The following is a 22,098-nucleotide window of genomic DNA, read 5'->3' on the forward strand; positions in this document are numbered from 1 at the left end:
TCTACCATATTTTTTATCCCTACCAGCACCAGTAGTTCTTGGTTCTCCATTTTGTTGCCCTGAATTCCTGCATTAGATGTATTTCTTGTTTTATTTTATTTTAGTTTCACTGGATTATATAATACTTAACTGAATTATTGGATAGTTATTGTTACTGTCAGGCAAGACAACTCCACCAATCCATAGAGTAGAATTTGTCCTATCAAGTCTAGAATTAGGTGTAATTTCATTATGGGCCTGAATTGGCTATCACTGAAACCAGCAGTTTTACAATTGACTTCAGTGGATCTGTACCAGGCCCTGTGATAGCCATGATATCAAATGAAATACATTGTTAAATCATATGACAGCCTGTACAGTTACTGGATTTAAGTATGCCTTCCTCAGTGGCTTAGCATGTGTAACAGTAAAGTCTCAGGCACTGTATTACATCATTTTCCCTGTGATGTTTTCATTCATGTATTTATATTTCTTGTCTTTTCAAAGGTTTATTAAAAAGGATATCACCATAGATACAGCATCTAAAGGGATTATCACAGAAGGTAATTAAATGTTCAGTATGTTTCTAGTATGTCTGGTATTTAAGTATTGTAGACTTCATCCCTTTTGTAAATACCTTCCAAGTGGTCTGTTATCAGATTCAAAGCATAATATAGAATATTATTTTAAAATAATAGTGTGGTATGAAACCAATATTGTAGTAGCGTCATTGATGGCTTTCAGTAAATCACCATTAATGGCACTGCAATTTAAGATTATTGCTCAATACAGATTGTGTCTTAAAGCAATACTAGCAGGTACAAAGTTTATGAATAAATATAATTTATTTGCAGTGATGATTGTTAGCAGTAGAGCATATGACAGGTTACACTTGGATTTAAATACTTAATATGGATACAAACAATGATGATGAAAATTGTTAAACCTTGTTGCTTAAAGTTAGATACTTCAAAAGAAGTATCACCAGTGATTTCAATTACATTGTGGTTCTACAGAGATGTCACAGATAATGGGTCAGGTTTACTCTAAATTTATGATTTCTCCTTCAACCTTGTGACATTTTTCTCATCAACTAAAATGGCTACCTTACCCAATCACTGTCAATGAACTGGAATCCACTGACCAATCTCAGGGAGATAGATGTCATGTCCCTTTAAACGTTGTAAATGAAAGTGAAGCTGTCCCAGGAAACTTGACTATTATTTGTTTGTATTACTGAAGAACTTGGAACACCACTGTGGTAGCTACTGTATAAACACAGAACAAAAAGATGGTCCTTGCCCCAAAGAAGCTGCGGTATTGGTAACACTTGAGACTTTAGATTTAAAAAAAACAAGAAAAAAAGCTTTACATGTTGGACTCATTACACTGTCTAAGAATCTCAGCTTTCATTATAAAGTTTCTGGCACTTGCTGAGAGAAAAGCTTGAAAACAGGAAGTCAGTGTGACCTGCAGACTCAAAAAACTATAGAACAAATAAAAAGAACCCCACAACTAAATCTCACAGTTATTTTTTGAAAAAAAAATATTTTTAAGACCAGCCTCATAGTTTTTCATGTGTGGAATTAATGGTGCTTCATTGTCTCTAATAGAGCAAAACCCCAAGGAAGCCAGAAGCATCTTAGGCTAAGTATGGACAGTCAAAAAGTCTGAGCCAGATTTGCTTCAATATTCTCATGTTAATCTAAACTTCATAGATTGAACAAATAAGCAAGTGAACAGACATTCACTTTTGATTCTGAAAATGCAGTAATATGCCTGCAGTGGACCAGGCCAGAAGCCAGGAGGTACTAGACCACACCTCCCTGCTCAGCTGGAGCAGGCAAGTTGGGCCTGCCCACCCTGCAAAGGAGGGCTTGTGGAGGATGTGCAAAGCATCCTGGGATGTTGGGGGACTGTGGGTTAACTTGAATCTGGAGGAGATCTGGGACAGAAGTTCAATAAACCAATTTAACCTAAATCAGTTAAGTCTGATACTACATCCATCCAGGTTAATCTTAAACTATTTTTGGCCATTTTGAAGTGGGTTACATGCAGTGAAATTCTGTTGTGTTGCAGATTTGACCCGGTTTCCAATCACTTATACCAGTTTATGTGTAATTAGTGTTCCTAGCAGCTGTAAGCAGCTGACAGAGCAACAAGATAATGCAGAGATACCATGAACAGGACTGTGAGGGCAACAGGTTGAGAGAAAACACTAGAGAGCTAGTCAGGAATTTAGGAGGGCTTGGTGATATGGATGGAAGATTGTGATGATGATGATGGGGACTAATTGCAAAAAGGACACTGTAGGGAATGCATAAGGTGAATAAGCCTGAGGCAGCTACCTCTCCTGTCTAGGGTCAGGGAATATAAACTGATAGAAGTCCAAGTCCTTTACACCACAGAGATTGGAGGCAGAATAAATATATGTATGAGATTATATTCAAAACTTTGCCAAATAACGTTGTCTTCATATTTGACTGCCTTGACTGAGTTACAGGGTAGTTCTAAGCATTCATCACTTTAATATCTCCATGGTTCTGGTGATTCTGTTTCTATAGGTACATTTTTTGAGAGAGAGGAGGAAGGGAGAGGGGAATTTAAAACTTTCGGAAGGAAGAATGCCTGCAAATATCTCGTATGGAGAAATGACTTCTCCTGAGATTTGCTCATTTTTGCATAAACTGGGAGTGACAAGATGATTCATGCTTTAAAATGACACCCAAAGCAAGCTGCATGTGGCATAAATGACAGAAGAATAGGCCCCTTAGCATATTCAGATTTCAAGCACTAGGAGAGTGTGACAGCTTTCTCTAAGACTAATTCAGAGGTTTCATTCCAAACTGTCAAGTCTACATTTGTATCTAAAACTCTCCACTTCTGGAACTTAGGATGGAGTATTTTAGGTGTCTGTGGGAGGTTGCAGAGAATAGATATCCTTGTTGCATAGTTGTTTCTGTGTGGCTACTTTTCCTCTCTTTCTCATTTGAAGTTCTCTATTGGCCATTCTGAAATGTAATAATTTAGTTGCAGTAACTCCTTCCGTAACTAAAATTAAGGAGGTGTAGTTGGCACTTCTGCCAATCCTGGATCCACTAAATACTAAGACCTGTCATGGCATTTTGTTTTTCCCACCATTTTGTAAAGCTAGATTACTGTTTACAGCCTCCCAGTTGACCAAATTAGATCATATAGATGATGAGGTAATAAGGTTCCATGTTACTCCTGTCATTAATGTGATGTCAGGGCCACCACAGCTATTATATTTCTTATTGGTTTTAATTTTTAGTCGATTGTTTTCTCCATTTATGATGGGAATAGAAGGATGATAAGAGAGCACCCACAGGAAAAAGTCATAGCCATGGAAGGAATTGAGGGGAGAATTGATTCTCATGAAGTGGGTTGCTTTAGTTTGATAAATACAAGTAAATTGACCAAGATGTTTTGCTTCCTATCCCTCTCCTTGTACAGATAAGACTAGGTAACATGGGTTATCTAAAATATTGAAGACATTTCTATTGTAACTGTAACTTTTTCACCCCAGTGTGACTTTTCAATATAAAACTGCCTGAAGAAAATGGAATTTGTATTCACATATATTTTTCCCACAAAATTAACTGCAGTCCGATCTCTGCCTTGAGTTCGCACATGGTCCCTTTTTTAAAATTACTTTTATCAATTTGTGCATGTGCTATAGCATTAAAACAATAAACCCAAGTACTTGGATGGACAAATTACAGGGCTCAGTTGAAATCAGTGGAAAAACTCCCATTGATATAGATTCTCGCCTCAAAAATCCACTAAAAGTTATAATTAGAAATGTGGGTGGGTGTATACCATAGGAGAAATGTGGGGGGAGACACAGGGAGGCATGTGCTCCCCTAGATTTCTATGCTGACTGTAGGGCACAATGCTACAACCCAGCTGGAGCCAGGGCCCAGTGGCAGCACAATTTCAGTACTAACAGTAGGGACCCAAGGCTGTAGCCCAGCCAGACCCAGTACAGGGCAGCAGAGGTGGTGGTGTGCCCCTCCACCCACAACATTTTCATATCATCTATGGTGTATACCCCATGTAAGATTTAATTTTACATGACAGCTCCCAAATTAAGTCCAAGAAAATAAAATATGATTTTAACCTAAGGTATTGCATTGCAGAGTACTATAGTTGGACATTTAAAAAAAAAGAAAGAAAAAAAAAAAGAAGAAGAAAGATGAAAAAAACCCAAACCCAAGACCTCTATATCCAATACTTGTCTTGGTTTTAGGCACTAAACAAATTATTTACCTTTGTTCCTGAAGCCTGAAGTGAAGAAAGCTTCCAGTTATCCTAATTTGTTGGCATGTTGAATAGTTCAGCTTATTTATATTGAGAAGTTTACTCCTAAAGGAAATTACATCAGCTCCAAGACCTTTACTTTTCCATCCCATGATGATCAAATAAATCCGCAAATTATTGAAATCCATTCAATAACATTTAGGTGTCTTTCACATAGAAATTCAGTTAATCCAGGAATACTCAATTTGTTGCAGTATTTTCCAGGTTAGAAAAAGAAAGATCTATGTTCCATTGTAAATGGGAAGATGAGGGAATTGTTTGTGTACATAGCCTGAACTTCTCAAATCCACATATGTATCTAAAAAATATCATTCAGATGTCAGAGCAGATCAAATCACCTTTTTTTCCATGACTTCAATCATATTTATGTTTTTACTGGACTATTCATATCATCTTTTATAACCACTTACATTATTTCTATACATCTATCTTTCTAACAAGTGCCATCTTTATGAAGAGTCTTCTCATTTAACTTCTATTAAAGCTTCACACTACTAAATGAGCATTTCTTTCCCTCAGTCAAAAACAAATAAGTCAGAAGGGTTGCCTCTCTTTTATATTGCAGAACAAAGCTAGTTTTGTTTTATTGCTGCACAGTTATTTATTATCCACATCATTTTCAATAGTTGTGATAATGGTTTTACATTGAATAAGTGACATATGCATCTTGATGAATAAAGCCCCTGTTATTGTGTAGTTAATAATGTTGATTGCAAACTCTGACAAAGTCCTACAAACATTTTCAGTAACAAATGCAGCATGCGTTATTTATATTTCCAGTGGGGCTGGAGGCAGAAATTTGCATTTTCATGGCAATGTAGCCAAGAACAAGTCTCAGTCTACAGCATGCCCTCAGATTTTAAGCACAACTCCTTATTGATTCCAAATTAAAATATTGCTTTGAAATTAAAATGGTCCCTCATTAGGTTTACTTCCTATGTTAAAGTATTTAGTTGCAACAGAGTGCCTTGCTAAATAGTGCATAGTGTATAATTGTGTATGCTTCATCAACCCTAAGGCACATTTAAAATATGTGATTTTTTTTTTCCCACGCAACTCTTTAGATGTATGATGACTTACTGGGTTGGTGTCTCTCTTTTTTTAAACCCAATATTTTTCTTAACAGTTGGTGAATAGCCCTGATCTAGCAAGGCATTTATGTATGTATATATGTCCATGTACATGATTAGACCCATGGAATTGTGCTGTACTTCGCTGGATTGCATTGTTCTGTCTTTGAATAATCATCTTAATCTTTCAATAATTGGTGGATTTCTTTTCTGACTTTCTTGTCTCTGATCAGCTGGAAATATTGTTCTGCTCTTAGTTATTCCCTTCCTTCTCCCTTTATTACTAAAACATGTTTGTCTTATTTTAGTCCTGTTTAAAGATACTGTATTGACAAGTTGAAGATTTAACTTTTCTACTTAGTCACAGTAGCATGCCACCCACAAATTGCACACAGGCCATCAATCGTATTTCAAATGATAGCGGCTCTTTCAACCACTACTGAACTGAAGCAGCTTTGACCTAGAAACGTAAAGGTGAATGGCCCTGCTACCTACTATCTAATTTTTCTGAGCCATCCAGTCCTCCTGACAGAAGCCTATTTTAAGAGTATAGTAAAGAGTAATGCACAAACACAAGACCTTAATACTAATGTCTCTTAGGCAAACCTTAACTTTATTTTTGTTATGTTTTGTAATTTGTCATTCTTTGGTGACTGAGAATAGCTTCTTACTGAAAAGAACATGTTTTAGCTATAATTCACTTGGTCACAGAATAATGAGTTTATCCCTAGGCTGAGAGGAATATGAGGCCCTTTTGAGGGGTCAGGGGGTTCTGTGCTGCTCTGTACTGGGTAGATGGTCTCCATGGCAGGTCTAGGGAAGGTCCTCTAGACCCACTGGCCATGGTTCCCTCTCTATGGCCATTTGTACACACCATGGTGTTTGATCCTCATTAATTTACCATGCCTTAAAATTTTTAACCCAGGTTGTGATGCATCGTATGAGTGTGAATAAGTATTTGTCACATCTGGTCTGGGTCTAGGCAGCTTGGGAGCAGGCACATGCAGGAGTTTGCCACTGTTGGGAGCAGTGTGTGTAACCGTTTGGGGTAGGTGCCTGGGGTCCTGGGAAGACATGCACACGGTGTTATGTCTACACTGCTGCTATTACCTGAACTAGCTAGATTCAAGTTAGTCTGTGGATGCTAGCCTTTGTGACAGTTGTATCTCTGATTGCAGTTTAGACATGCCCTGACTTAGGAAAAAGGTTGGTCTGCGGCTACAACAGTGTTTCTTGACTAGATGGCACTAGATTTATTTGAAGAATGTGCATAACAATGTATCCAAACTTGGGTAGAAAAGAAGTTTCAATACAGGTTTTCCGTGCTTTATGCTGTACATGTGTTCCTGGAAACCGGCGCTAACTCAAATTCGCATAAAGGGAGCCCGCTTTACAATGTAACAAATAAGGATAGTTCCAAGACCTCAACTGTACTGACCCCCAGATCCATTTCTACCACTTTTACAAGACAATTTTTGTACTCACCAACAGCAGACAGTACACACAAGCACAGGGCACCATCAGCACGGGGTGGTGATGAATGTTATTGTAACAGGGATGGGAACTACAGAAACACGTGTCACAGACAACAAGTGAGGAGCACAGATCCACACAGGAAACTATATTTTGGTGCTCATCACTCCCACAATGCACCATACAAAGCAGCTGACTGCAGGCTTCCACCACACACCAATCATATAAGGGTGAATTTACCTCACATGTAACAAATTTTTGGTATTAAAAGGGTCACCGCATGAGTGAATTCGCACATAGCGAGCCCACATAAAGCAAGGGGAAACCTGTACTAGGTTAGTGAGAGAGGAGAAGGACCTCTTGGGACTTGTTCCTCAGAGCAGCCAGGGAGAGCCCTCCCTTTGTTAATAGGAGACAGGTAGCTAAGCACCACACTGCTTAGCAGTACATGAATGCCTATACTGCTTCCATTTCAGGAGGTAGCTGCAGGCTACCACAGCATAGGTAATTAGCCTGCCAGCAGTGCTTCATGAAGGAAGCTAAATTAACTCAAAACAGTAGTAATATAATCTGGAAGTCTTGTGGGGCATCCAGAATTATTCTGGTTTTTGCACTCTGAAAGTTTGCCACTTATTGGAGAGAGATTGTTTTGGTCCTGTGCTATCTGGGCATAACAAGGTGAAGCAGTCTGTCCAAGTTCACACAGCAGATCTAGAACTTTGGTCTCCTGCCTTCTAGTCCAGTCCCTGTTCTACAAAACTGTGATGTATCTCTACAGTGGGCATGTTCAGATAATATAGTGTTGGGCAAAGTTAGTAACTAGGTAGAGTATATTTGTTTTTGTCATTTCTGTATCCTGTCTGTGTAGAGACAGTTTACAGTAGATAAACATATATAAATCAATATTTAATTTCATAAATTGGGGCTTTGTAAATCTAATTTTCAAACACTGCATCTTAATAGGATGTCACTTCGCAGATTTTCCTGTTCCTGACAACAAGGATACCATTGTGATTGAGTCTGCATCACAATGTTATAATCTAGACCTTGGATCACAATGCCTGTTAGGCCCTACACTTGAAAATTGCATGCTGTGCAAAAGTTAGCAGAAGGAAGGAGTGATATATTTTGGGTCTTTTCCTCCAAAGCATCCTAGATTCTTTCAACTTTTGGGATTTACTATTTTTTCACTGTTACATAAACTTGCAAAATGTCGGGAATTCACCACTGAAGAGATCTTTGACTTCAGCCTACTGTAAATAGGGAAGACTGTTCTGGTTCAGACATTCTTTATTGGTAATCTATCCATTGTTTATAGCACTGTATGCGCTCGTGGTGCTTTACATAGGGAATAAGGGCAGTGCCTATCCCATGGCACTTAAAATCTAGCAATGTGAATATACAAACATGAATAGAAGCAGTACTTTCTATCATGAGAATTAACTATTATAGACTATACCCCTTAGGACAAGTCAGGGCCTGTATCCTTATTCTGTGTGTAAAGCTTTGTGCACACCTATGACACTATAAAATGTTACAGTCTCAATTTTAAGTATTTCTGAAACAATAGTTGAAAGAATAGTTTTTTTATTTGAATGTTGCATAAAGCATTTAGGATTTCATGGGAATAGACCTGAGGTTTCATTTTCAGCTCTTGAGTAACAGCAGGTGAGATTCATGCAAGTGGAGTAAACAATCCATTTTATTTAAATGTCTTGAATTCTTATAAGCAAGAAATCTATGATGCTTGAAAAGTTATTGTGAGCTCATTGTTTAAAAAAACATATTGTTCCATTGCTAGGAATCTACCCAACTCAAGGAGCCAGCTGCAGGCAGATCAAGGACTGGCTGCCATTTTTGAGGGCTTATCATGGTTGGGGCCCTGCCTCAAGCCTCTGATTGCCTGAGGGCTGTCTGTCATACAGCCCTACCCCTTGCTGCTGATTGGTTATGAGAGCTGTCCATAATGTGACAACACCCCTTGCTGATGATTTGGTGGAAAGGGACAGAGTCACATGACAAGCAGACCTCCAGCCAATCAGTGGTGAGGGGTAGGGACAGCAACCATCTTGGGCTCCTTTGTGTGCCAGCAGCCCTTCCATCCCCCTTTCCCCTGGTAGGCTGTGCAGCTGGAGCACAGCACCATGAGGATTGCTGGCTCCCTCTTCTTTTCAGTAAATTTTCTTTTTTTGTGGGTTTCGTGGATATTTCCCACTTTCACAGGCAATGCCCGATTTCCCATCTTTTCACAAAATCACAATTTCAGTGGGTCTCTATCTATTGCATATAAACCATACTGGAGCTTGTTCTACATGCTCACATTTGTTCAAACAAAAGTAAACTTCCTGAAGGCCAAAGTAAGTCACTTGGACTCTACTTAACCTCTGTATTTGTGAGGTTGCAGGATTGGGGACACTGGGAAATCTACATGAGATGTTATGGCATGGTAGCAAAAAAAACATGTGGCGACAGTATTGTGTAGTAACGCTGGTTACTGTGCAGTTGTTTAGTACTTGCTTATGCAAACGCAAGTACTAAATGTCTGCACAGTAACAACTACGCAATCCATTGCTCATGTAAACGTGGCCACTAAGTACCTTCCTCAAAGAGAAGTTACAGTGGTATTCATGGAGTAAAGTGTTATTCCAATCTGGGTAAGGGATCAAAGGTCCTGTATGTGTATTTAAATATAGCTGCAGTGCAGCAGCTAAATAGCTTCCTGAGTATCTAAGCATTTTAAAATATAACCTGCTTAAGGGTAATACGATTGTTTGAATGTTTAAAACAACTTTTTTTTATGAAGTAAATTTTGTTCAAAAGGTAACAGCTTAAGTCTTGAAGGTGGGAGGCTTCTTTCCTGAGAATGAGTACAGTACAAGTAGTGCAAGTTCTTCAGCATGCTAATGTTAATGAGTGCTAGTACAAGTGACAAAATTGGCTTTTAAAGCAGCTTAATTGCCCTTTTGCACCACTTTAATGGCATTGCTGTTTACACATTTGGCAGTGTATTCTGCTTTAATTTCATGATGATATATACATTCAGCAGCGTATTTCACTTTAAATGACCTTGTTACATAGCAAGGTAAAGTCCATCTGAGGTTTTTTAGTTTGCTACATAAAGTGCAACAGTTTACAAGGCACTGGAAACCCAGACATGCTTGGGGAAGCTTAGACTTGGTGAACTTCCAGCACCCCATGCACCATCCTCACTGCCTTCTCCCACTGCCAGTACACCCAGCTGCCCTTCTTCCACCTTTCTGCACTGCCCCAGGGGTAAACCCATTCCCTGGTGGTCCCAGGTGATAGGAAGGTGGCAGGGATGGTGCTGGAGCCTACCTGCCTCTTCCACAGTTGGGACCTGTCGGAACCAAATGAAGGCCCCAAGGTCACGGTGAGCCGGGCAGTGGCTTGGATACGAGACAGGTGGGATTATTGGCGAGGACTTCTGAGGCACGAGACTCATATGGCTTCAAACAAAAATGGATTTATTGACTTACGCTTGTGAGGCGTAGGTGCTGATGCTTTCTTCGGTTACAATTTAACGATAAACAACAAAGGGGTCTGTTGGCCCACGGGGTTCACTAGTGAGCCCTTGCTTTCTACCCCCTGGGGGATAGGTGCGGCTGCCCACTAGCTAGTCCCAGGGCTGCTCAACAGCTCATAAGTGGAGTACAAACGAACAAAACTGTAACTTGTAGAAATGATGAACGGTATCGTGACGCCAGTCCAGTGATGGACAACGGGTGATCGGAAGACAAAGTCGAGGTCGGAAGCCGAGATGTGGAGAAGCGGAGATGCAATTGAGGTGAGTAGGGATGATCCGAGTCATGATCGGTAATTGGTGCCAATGTTAGTCGAAAGCCAGAAGATCAGTGTGATAAGAATGAGACGAGGTCGAAGACGAAGCGACAATCCATGCGGGAGGAGACGGATAGGCCTTACTGAGGAATAGTCCCTGATAGACAGCCTCTGTTCTCAGTCAAGCGGGTCTCTCTCCCCAAGCGGGGGCTCACCAGCCTTTTATACCAATTTAGTAGCCAATCAAAACACTTTCTCAATGCAAATTTTTGGTCAAATTACCTCATGCTATTGCTGTACTGAGCTTGCGTCTGGTAAGGCTCTTTTACGTGACTGAGCATGCTCAAGCTGAAAACTAGGTCACACATGATTGACAGGCCCAAGGGTCGAGCAGGGGGCAAGCTCTGACTGCACTATGGAATTTTCCACTCACTTAGGCTGTCTGCACATGTCAGACTTAACTCCTTGTATTGGCAACACAAACTTAAAATTTTCTTTGACAGGGCCCAAGCTGCCAGTGGGCCAAGCGGGCCCTGAGCTGTCAGGGACCCCGGACTTTCCCTTCATGGTTGCAGCACACCCCAGGTGGCATCCACCTGGTAGCACCCGGCCCAGGTGGTCCCAGGGAGCGCTGCCACTGTGGAGGAAAGGACCAGGCCCCACGCAGCTCAGGGACCATTCAGTCCACTAGCAGCTTGTCCCCGCACCATAGGAGAGACAGGTAGGCTCCAGGAGGAAAAAAACCCCCAAAACATCAGGCTGCTCATTGTTTTTTTTCTTTTTCTTTTTTGTTTTCCTCAGTGGAACCTGCCCGCATGAGCAGCTGGTGGGCTGAGCAGTCTCTGATCTGTACTTTCCTCCGTGGTGACAGTAACCCCTGGGACCACCTGGGTGGGTTGCTAGAGGCAGGTGCTGCCCAGAGGGGTGCCACCATGGAGGGAAGGACCAGGGTGTCCCACAGTTCAGAGATCACTCTGCCTGCCAGCAGCTTCCCACCCCCACGGGGAGGGGCAGGCAGGCTCGGGGTGGAGGGGGAATCAAGCCCCTCACCACTTTTTTTTTTTTTTTTTTTTTTTTTTAATTTTCTGGTGGAGCCTGCATACGGGGGGAGGCGGGTGAGCTGACAGGGGTGGGGGGGCATGATGCACTGTAAGGTGATGCAAGTCCCTAAATTGAAATGGTGGGTTTTTAAATGACATAATTAAAAAACCACCAATTAAAAACCCACCTTTTCAATTTAGGGAGAACTAAACCCTTGTCACATGTACAAGCATCCAATGTGTCCCAGTCATCAGATACATTCATAAGGTACCTTCTTGGTGGGTGAAAGGATAGATTTTGTCCATTCTGGCCCTTGCTGGCTTGGATGTCAGTTGTGATGGTGTCTTTTTTGTTACATGGAGGACTGTCCACTGTGGACTGGACTAAAAATATCATTTTTTTTTCATACTATTGACCATCCAAGAGCTGGGAAAAAATTAAATCTTTCTGTCATTACCAACTGAAACAGTAACATGCAGTATTAAAACAATTAGATTTCATTCTGTTTGCTTTTAAATATTTTTCAACATAAAAAAACTTGCTTTTTTTTAGTCTTGATGACTAAATAAAGGAATTCAGCATATATAAGACCCAGCTGACATAACATCACAGATCAGTTCTAAATATTCAGAAGCCAGGAATCATAGGGGTTAGGTACAGATAGTCAAAAAGCCCAAGACTGAATTGATTCAGTTTTTGCAGGTTAGTCTGAAGTGCATAGATTAAATTGAAACAGAAGTGAACAGACATTTACCTTTGATTAAGGAATTGCAGCCATATGCCTGCAGTGGTTCAGGTCAGAAACCGGGGGGGAGCAGGGGGGTGCTAGAGCATGGTTCTCTGGCTGCGTGCTCACTTCCTCTTCCTACTGCTCCCAAGATCCCTGGGATTTGCAATCCAGATTTAAAACAACAAGACTCTGCAGGGTTGCTCATCATTTCCTCTTCCTGCTTCCAGATGCCTCTGGGATCTGTAGTCCACAGTTGCAGCCAGCAGTAAGTTTGAGCAGGAGTGCTTAACCCCTCTGCCTTCCTCCCCATCCCCTTGTCAGCCATCTCTCACTGCTCCACCTAGGGAGCAGAGGGATGGAGCCAGCCATGCTCTCTGGAGCAGACAACACAGCCGAGCCCAGCGCAGGGATGAAAATGCTGGGATGCTGGGGGACTCTGATTTAACTTGAACCAGGAAGGGGTCTGGGACAGAAGTTTCATAAACAAGTTTGGCTCAAATCAGTTAAGTCTGATACTGCATCCAAGCAGTTTTATCTTAATTCAGTTTCAGCTATTTTTAAACTGGTTTATGTTCACTGAGCTTCTGTCCTGTTACAGGTTTAAACCAGTTTCTGATCACTTAAACTGGTTTATGTGCAACTCTTGTCCCTAGCCAGGGTGTTTTTACATTTGCTCCCAGGGTGGGGGATGGCACTTTAATTAGAGTGGTTCAGAGAACTGCTGTAATTAAAACACCCTCAGCGTCTTGTGTATCAGTGTCCCCATGCTTCAAAATGGCAGTGGGGCCGCTCATTGAATAACCTTTAGTTAAAGCACTCCCACAGCCATTTTGAAGCACAGGGACACTGATGCATGAGATGTGGAGGCTGGCTGGCGCACGCCAATTAGCACACTCCAGCACTCCCATAATTACAGTGTGGTGAAGCAGCCTCTCTGCACATGTCCAGGCACCCATGGCATATAGGCTGAACTTAGAGCCTTAAGTTTCCCTGACTGACTTTTTTTTTGCCTAGGTATAGATCACTCCATAGAATGTAAAATCAGCTGTTGCTTGAAGACCTCTGCAATACCTAAGCAAAAAAAGGAGAGGTAAAAGATGTAGTCTTTTAGTTCCAGGCTTTTACCAGTTTTTAAGTCGCATCATTTACCTGATTTTAGAAGTGTGGGGGGGAAGAGAGGTTAAATATAGTTTAAAAACAAGTAGAAATAGTAATTTATGGTGCTGGCCAAAAAAAGAAACTATTGGTTGGGGGGGGAGCAGGGGGTTTGTTTATCCACATGTTTTCTGACTTCTTGAATAATTTTTCTTTCTTTAAAAAAGAGCCTGCTGTTACTGAAACAAATAGGTACTGTAGAGCACTTGAGACCCATTCTTTGTTTTGCTGCCTGCATTAGGTGGGTTTAGGGGCCAGATGCACTGAACTTTGCAACAGACAGTCCCAGGACCATCTGTGCAGTATTGGGGGGTGTCAAAGAAAGGCTGTTTGTGTAAGTCGTGGGAAACGTAGTGGCCTGCCTGCCAGTGTGCTACATGAATTGAACTAATTGAAGATTATACTCTAGAGCTTGCTGTAGCTGAGTGAGAGGATAATCCTTCATCAGCTGCAGTTGTAGCCAGTAATTGGAGCTTATTACAGGGAGGAGTTCCCCTGCAGTGCTGCAGAAACTGAGAGGCTTTAGTGTTTAATTACTAACTTTCAATAGAAAGGAAGGGGGGTGGGGGTAGCTAGGGTAAAAAAATTCTGGGAGGAAAGGGAGGAGGCTGGGGAGTAATGCAGTTTGATAGCCTAGGCTAGACTTAAAAAATGAGAGGTCCTTTTGTATCAGAGAACAACTTTCTAGAATGTCTAATGAACCTTTGTTGTTTGTAATTAACCCCTAAAGGGCTGCAGAAACTTTGTTATCTTAAAACAGATCATTTTCTGTATCCCCTGCAGATGCAATGATTATACGTATCTGCTGACTTGTTACTGTCAGGGCAACTCAGTCTAAAAAGGGGGTTTTCAGAGTTTTAAAATCCTGAATGCAGAGGATATTGTCCTTTGTTTGTAACTCCATGCTGTAGTGGAAGTTGTATAATATGATTGGGTCATAGACGGCACTCAGTTACATCGGTATAAATTCAGAATTACTCCGCTGAAGTCAGTGGAGCCATTCTGATTTCATACCAACATAACATTTATTTCTTCAGATTTATAAATATCAGAAGGATGCCTAGGCATATGCTGAAGGTGTCCTTGATATCAGGTACATCTTTCAGTGCATCAGTTTAACAAAATTCTCCCCAAATCCTTCTACCCCTGAAACTGTTCCCTGCCCCTTACAAATGTATTTTTCTTCCACATCTCCAAATTATCAGGAAGAAAACAAGGTGAGCAGTGTCAACAGAATTAAGTTTAGACACTTAATTTGCAGACCAAGTCTGAATGATGGTTTATGAGGTGATTTCTCTAACAATTATGATATATTTAAGCAAATCTAAGTATGGTAATGACATGAGGGAGATAAAGCCTAATGTCTTTTACAAACTTTAGAAACCCTATTGGCAGATTAGTTTGTTAAACTGATTGCTGTCTCTTTCCTGGGGGCACCAATGTGATTTTTGTCATTTTCAGGGCTTCCTGAAAATAAGTTGTTGGATGATATGTTATCAGAGTTGGCTGACTTCATTCCTAAACTACCCTTATTCTCTGGCACTGCATTCTTCCTGTATACACCTATGTTCCCAATGTTATGACTGAGAATCAGTCAGTCAGTCACACTAATCACAGCATTCATAGCACAGAATGGATATTTTTATGTAATCCACATATACAGCAGGGATTTCAAATGAATATTCATTAAACTCCTTCCATTAATTTGTAATTTGGCCCAAGTCTTCTTTTATTTATATTAAAAACTCAACAGCTGTCTATTATATAAGTTGTTTTTCACAGTGTGGTTCATGATATGATTAAAAAAAAAGGCTGACTATTTCACTTCAAAAGACAAACCACTCTGTCAGATCTACAGACAGTGATCTGATGGGAAAATACCATCAATTCAATAGTAAAATAAGTAAGAGTGTGCAAAACTTCGGTCGCCAATTCTATTTAAAGAAGATTTGGCCCAATTTGGCAATCAAATCATTGAATCTGAAACAAATCAGGAATCCCATTAAAAGCTCTGAATCTATTCGAAAGGCACTCTTTCGGGAAAACAGAAAAAGAGAAGAGGGGGAAGGAAGTGGGGGAAGACTGCTCTGACATCTGTAACTGGCCAGTAGGGCTCTGGAAAATGCTGGTGTTTTGTTTTGGTTTCAGATTCAGCATTTCAACAAGACAGTGACTCATTTCAGTGTTTTGAATCACAGTTTCATTTGGGCCAAAATAGTGTTGAAACATGAAACAGTTTTGATGCTGTTTCAGTGTTTCGGCCATAGGCTATAATGGGAAATGACTAAAATGCCTATAACTTTGTTATTTCTTGCCTGACTCTGTTGAAACTTGCAGAAATGGTAGCCCCTTCTGAGGGAATGAAGTTTGCCAGGTTTCAAAGAGATAGGTCGAGAGAGTTCTGGGAAACTGCACCTCAAGCTGGTGACAAGCAAAACTCATGGCGTGTGACTTTGTGTGTGTGAAGGTGGAGCAGGGTGAAAACAACAGGCATGGTAGCCCCTGATGAGGCCATGAAACATGCCAAGTTTCAAGGAGACAGGTGCAGGGGTTTCTGGGAAATTGCACTTTGTCATGGCGTAGGGTCCCTAGAGATGGCTGTGATACCCTTAGGGCCCTGTGACAGTACAAGCTGTGCCCTGCGGGCACCTTCTCTTCTCGTCTGCCACCACATCTTGTTGAAAAAGATAACAGATAGGGTGGCTGCCCTCAAGCTTCAGCTCAGTCATTGTCCTAATGGACCCCACAAAACTTTTGGACCCCTTGCCGGGACCTGCTCTAAGTAGGTGCCTTAATGGGACACCCTAAGCCTTATGGGCTAGATGCATGGCTCCAGCCATCCCTTACCACGTGCCATGCCTTGCATATAGTATATCAATTTTGTCTATAATGAGGTCTTGGTCTCACTCTACCTTCAGTTACCACAGGGTCCTCTATGTCCCTGTTGCTGTGCCCTCAGTGGCACTGGGGCCTCTACATGACACATTAGTGTGTCCCAATAAAACATCCTCCTGCCCTAAAGCCTCAGCCTGGTTCACCGCTTTAAATTACAACAGGTAAGCAGCACAGTAGCACTAGTATCTCAGAGAGCCAAACTGTTGCAGAGCCTTTCTTTCCTTTCGTGCAGGAACTTCTTCTCCACTAGCTGCCAGAGAACTCTCCCAGCCAACCCCAGCCTTGTGACTTAGATGTGCCTAGGGCCCTGCCTCCTTGTGGTCATCTGGCCAGGGACAGGTGGTAGGGGTGTAGGTTGTAGCCATGTTGGTCTAAGGACATGGCAGACAAGGTTCTTTGGGTCAATGTGATATCTTTTAGTAGACCAACTGAATAGTTGGAGAAATATATCTTAGCAAGCTTTTGGGTTGAAAACCCTTCATCAGGCTGAGGAAGCATGTGCAGTTGGTGTGTGTGCTCTTCCTGGATGTGAAGAAGGCAGAGGCTGGTATGCAATGCAGGCAAGAAAGCTAGTCAGTGAAAATGGAAATGGAAGCATCAGGCTGTGAGAGACAGGCCGGAGTGGGGGAAAGGGGGATGTAGTAGGTAGAAGTGGAGAGGTACCTGGGGAGTCAGATGTCTGGCAGGTTGTAATATGTCATAATTCCAATGTTTATCTCCACCTTGGCTGCTCTAGATGTCTGAGGTGAAGCGTAAGGCCACCTGCAGACCTGCCTTGCACAGCTCCTCCCTCAAGTACTCCCTGCATGCCTCATACAGGGAGGGAACCAACATCCTGATGAAGGTGGTGCATGTAGGCAATTTGTATGATGGGGCCATGAGCGCCATAAGCTGCCTGAACCCTGGCTGCTCAACTAAGGAGAAGGGCTGACCATCCACAGCAAGCATTTCCCCAGTGCTCTGGATGACCTCGCTTGCCTTGGGAACATACCCCACCTGTGTGCCCACCTTTCCCTCCCTGGTGCCAGCCCGGTCAGGCCGGCCCATCCCAAGCAGCACATGGTGAAACCAGTTCAGCCATGGCTTTGCCTCCCCAGTGCCAGCCCAGCACAACCCAAGAAGCATGTGACAAAGCTACAGCTTTCCCTTACCTTAGTCGGCCCATCCCAGCCAATCCTGAGCAGCACGCAGCTCAGCAGCTGCTTCCCCTCGCTGGTGCTGACCCAGCCAGGCCCATTCCATCCTGAGTGGCACATGGCCAAAGCAGGCCCAGCCATGGCTTCCCCACTTACCACTTGGGACAGGACAGGCCTGGCTGGGTCAGCACCAGGGAGAAGTAGCAGCGGCTGAGCCATGTGCCATTTAGGACCAGATGAGACAGGACAAGGCAGGCCAGTGGAGGTAATGGGAAACCATGTCTTCCCCTCCACAGTGCCAGCCTGGCCTGTCCCAAGCGGCATGCAACTCAGCCGCCATTTCTCCTTGCTGGTGTTGACCTGGCTGGGTCCAGCCCATCCTGAGCGGCATGCAGCAAAGCTGGCTCAGCCGCACCTTCCCCTTACTTTCACTGGCCCAGTCAAGCTGGTACCAGGGAGGGAAAGCCACAGCAAGGAGAAGCGACGGCTGAGCCATGTGCTATTCCGGACCAGGTGGGACCAGCTGGTTAAAGTAAGGGAAAGCCACGGCTTTGTCACATGCCACTTGGGCTGGGCCGGGCCAGCACCAGGGAGGGAAAGCTATGGCTGGGCCAGTTTCACTGCATGTTGCTCAGGATGGCCCGGCCTGGCTGGGTTGGCACCAAGAAGGGAAAGCCATGGCTGAGCCATGTGATGCTCAGGACAGGCCAGGCTAGGGTTACTATATATTTTCAGTTCCAAAAAAGAGGACAGCTGTCATATCCCACCATACACATGCATTCGCACCCCCTCACACTGCCAAACACACAGACCCCCACATACCCCAGCCACCCTCCCCCCACACAGCCCCCATAAACCCTATACCCACCCACACCCCCACATATCCACATGCATACCCACAGCCCTCACAAACCTATACCCACCTCCCACAATATACAAGAGTCAGAGTTCATTTTAAACTATTGTGCAATTACTTCTATGTACACTATACAAACACATGTAAATCAGGAAAAAATATTTTTTGAAATCAAATGAATGAATGCTGTAGAAATTTGCTTGTTAGAAGATAATATGGTATTTTTCTGGTTCCAAGATAACAAAACCCCTTGCTGAAAGGAGTAATTCCGGGGGCAAGGGGAGGGACTTCTGGTGGCAAAGGTCAGAGGTTAGGGGGTGGGACTTCCGGTCACAAGATGGTAAGCAGGGGGTGGGGCACCTGTCAAGTGGTGGGGCTACCCATGTGGCTCTCAATAGCTTGCCAAAACTCTGTAAGCAGCCCTCCACCCAAAATAATTACAGGCCTCTGCTCTGGGGAACTTTGAGGGGTGTAGAGCACAAACTCTGCTTCCCTCTCCTACCCCACAATTTCTTGTGCTGTCAAGCTGAGGTCCCCTACTTCAAAATTGAGTTCTTCTAAGGCTGGGATTGGAAGGCTTATTCTGGGATCTGCAATTGGGGTGGAGCAGACTGTGCTGCTGGTGCTGCTTGTTGTCATGCTGCTGGTGCTGGGGTTTATTATCACAGCTTGTGTCAGAGGGGGTGCAGCTGCAGGCACTCCTGTGACCTCCTTGCTCGCAGTACCAGCAGAAGCCTAATAGCTGGTTGAAAAGAGGTTGCATCTCAGCTTGGGCGATTGGCCCAGAAACAGTGGGCGGGCTGAGTTTGAACCAGCACTGGGAAGGCTCCCTGTTATAGGCTACCATCCCTGCTGTTTTCATTCCACTCTGCCTACATACACACACGTTACACAATTTTTGCTTTCAGCAGTTTGGGGTGCACCTTCACAGAAACCTCTGGATCTATCTCCCTGAAACTTGGCAGGCTTCCTCCGAATAGACTACCATCCCTGCTGTTTTCATCCAATTCTGCAAAAAAAAAAAAACAAAGTTATAGATATCTGAGTGATTCCCGTTACTGTCTATGGCCGAATCACACTGAATCAGTGCTGAATCTTTCAAATCCAATTCAGCCAAATCAATTTAGAACAGTGATCTGAATCATCGAATTGAATCACTGTCCCCCAAATTGGCTGAATCCAAATCGAATACTGGCTGCTTCCCACAGACCTAAAAATAACCCCCTTGTCCTGAAACAAAATATACTATATTAAAATTCCATCCAGTTTTTAACCTGTTGCCCTCCTCACAAGACTAAGGATGACATTGCAACATTCCTGGAAAATAACAAAGTTAGGCAATGACTATCCAAAACAGAAGCAAATTTTTGAAATTGAGGACCACTCTCAGAAACCATCATGCTAGTGGCTCCATGGGTATGCCTCCTCCATGGCATCAGCACATTGTGACTGGGCTGTTCCCAAGCATACCTTATTTACCTGATCTGCACACATACTAGAAATACACCAGTGAAAGCAGTCTATGGTAGTCTCAAGCCTTTGCTCTCAAGTGTACCAGAGACCAAGATCTCAAGAGCAACCCACAGAGGGATGCTCTCACCAGTATGTTTCTAGGTTTGGAATGTACTTGAAGAAGCAGATGGGCAGAGCATGAATAACGAAGTCAAGATACACTGCTACTCCAGTGGAGACTTGTACCGAGAGAATTCTCCCACTCCCATGGTATCAACTACAGTGATGTTGTATGACATGGGAGGGAAAGGCAGCTACTCAGTGTATGCCTACACCATGGCAGCAAGATGTTTTTGCAGAGTTACCCCCACAAATGACTCCTACAGTTGCACTCCAAACCTGGAAGTACACAATTTGGTCTTGCTCCCAATATGCCAGAAACAAAGGTCTCAAGAATCACTGTACAGAGATGCTTCCAAGTGGCCTTACTGATATGTAGATCTACTAGAAAAATGATGGAACAAGAATGCACTACTTTAAGATAGGGTGTTGTATCATTTGGCCCATAGTGCTGCCTGATGCATACAACATGTGCTGGCCCCAGTAGTGCACAGAACCTATTTGGCATGGGCTGCATATGACACATGGGACCAGTCTGCAGTGTACACTGCATGCAGTGCCTGTGCTGACCTTGCCAGTGAGGATGATGCAAGATTATGATGATACATGCAATCCAAAGAAGACCCTGCAATCTGTAAACATCTGAAATTGAGCAAAGAAAAATAAATGTGTTGGAGATCCTGTTATCTGTCAAAATCCTGATTGCAGAATTAAATGTGCCTTTTCATGAGGCAAAAATTATAATCCTGCAAAAGTATTCACACTAACTCTACCTGTCAGTTCCTATAGATAAAATAATCTGCCATTTGTTATTTCTAATATAAACATTATACATATATTTCAGACTTAATCCTGTTTCACATGTGTTTAATAGACTTCACAGGAATTTAAAGAATGTATGTCAGCAAATCGTCTCTGGCCCCCATTCATTTAACATGTTGCCTTAGTGGCAATAAATGACCAGCAGATACCTGAAAAAAGCCATAATGTCATGAAGATAAAACAATCCTACTTTAGAAGCAAGTCTGAAAGGTTGCCAAAGTAATAAAAAATTTAGAAAGCAAATTTTAACATTCCCTTCAGTGCTGAGGCCTGTTTGAAAATGAAGTTACCTCTTTATTCAAAGTTTATTTCTCTCTCAGCTAGAATATAAAGAGCTAATGATAAATTAGATGATGCACATTAGGCCTGTGCGAAGCAGCAAGGATTCAGTTCAGATTCCGATTCAGCTGATTCGGGGGACAGTGATTCGATTTGGTGATTCAAATCACTGCCCCAAATCAATTTGGCCGAATCTCATTTGGAGATTCAGCTTCTGCTGAATCTCTGAATCACCCAGGTCCATCACCCACCAGCTCTCCCAGCCTGGCAATGGCTGCCCTGCCCATCCCAGCTCCTGGAACTTTGGGGGAAAAAAGCCCCAACTCAGTGGGAACTGCCAGATGTGGGGTGATCCCCACTGCCCCATGCTTAATGGAGGGGGGCTCTGCCATGAGCCCCTAACCCTCCTCTCTGCTGTCCCAACCCCTCCCATGGCTGCCCCTCCCACTGTGGCTCCTGCCCTTTAAGAAAAAAAAACCCAAGAAAAACTCTCACACTCACCATTCCTGCCGGTGGGGGCAATCCCTGCTGCCCCATGCCATATGGGGGGGGCTCTGCATGAGCCCCCCCCAAAGCCCCAAGGGTGCTGCAAGAGCGGTGAGGTTTTTTTCTTAAAGGGCCAGAGCTGGCCTGGACAGGGCACCCATGGAGGCAAATGGGGGAGTTGGGGGGCTCATGCAGACAGTGCTCATGCACACAGTGGGGGGCATCAGGGATTGCCCCCCCCATAGCACCTAGTGAGTGGGGGGCTTTTTTTTTAAATCACCAGGCACTGGGGCAGCCATGGCAGGTGCTGGGGAAGTGGACAGGGGATGGGGCCTGGCAGGGGTCCCCCCCCATGGTCCTCTCTCCCAACCTGCCTCCCCCTCCCCTAGAACTTAGCAGCTCTGAGTCCAGCTGCAGCTCCTGGCTGCAGCCACTGGGGACTGTCCGAATCATCACAGCTCTCCG

This window comes from Crocodylus siamensis, chromosome 4 (genome assembly GCF_052110815.1).
Source record: "Crocodylus siamensis isolate JL-2025a chromosome 4, ASM5211081v1, whole genome shotgun sequence".
NCBI classification, from domain to species: Eukaryota; Metazoa; Chordata; order Crocodylia; family Crocodylidae; genus Crocodylus; species Crocodylus siamensis.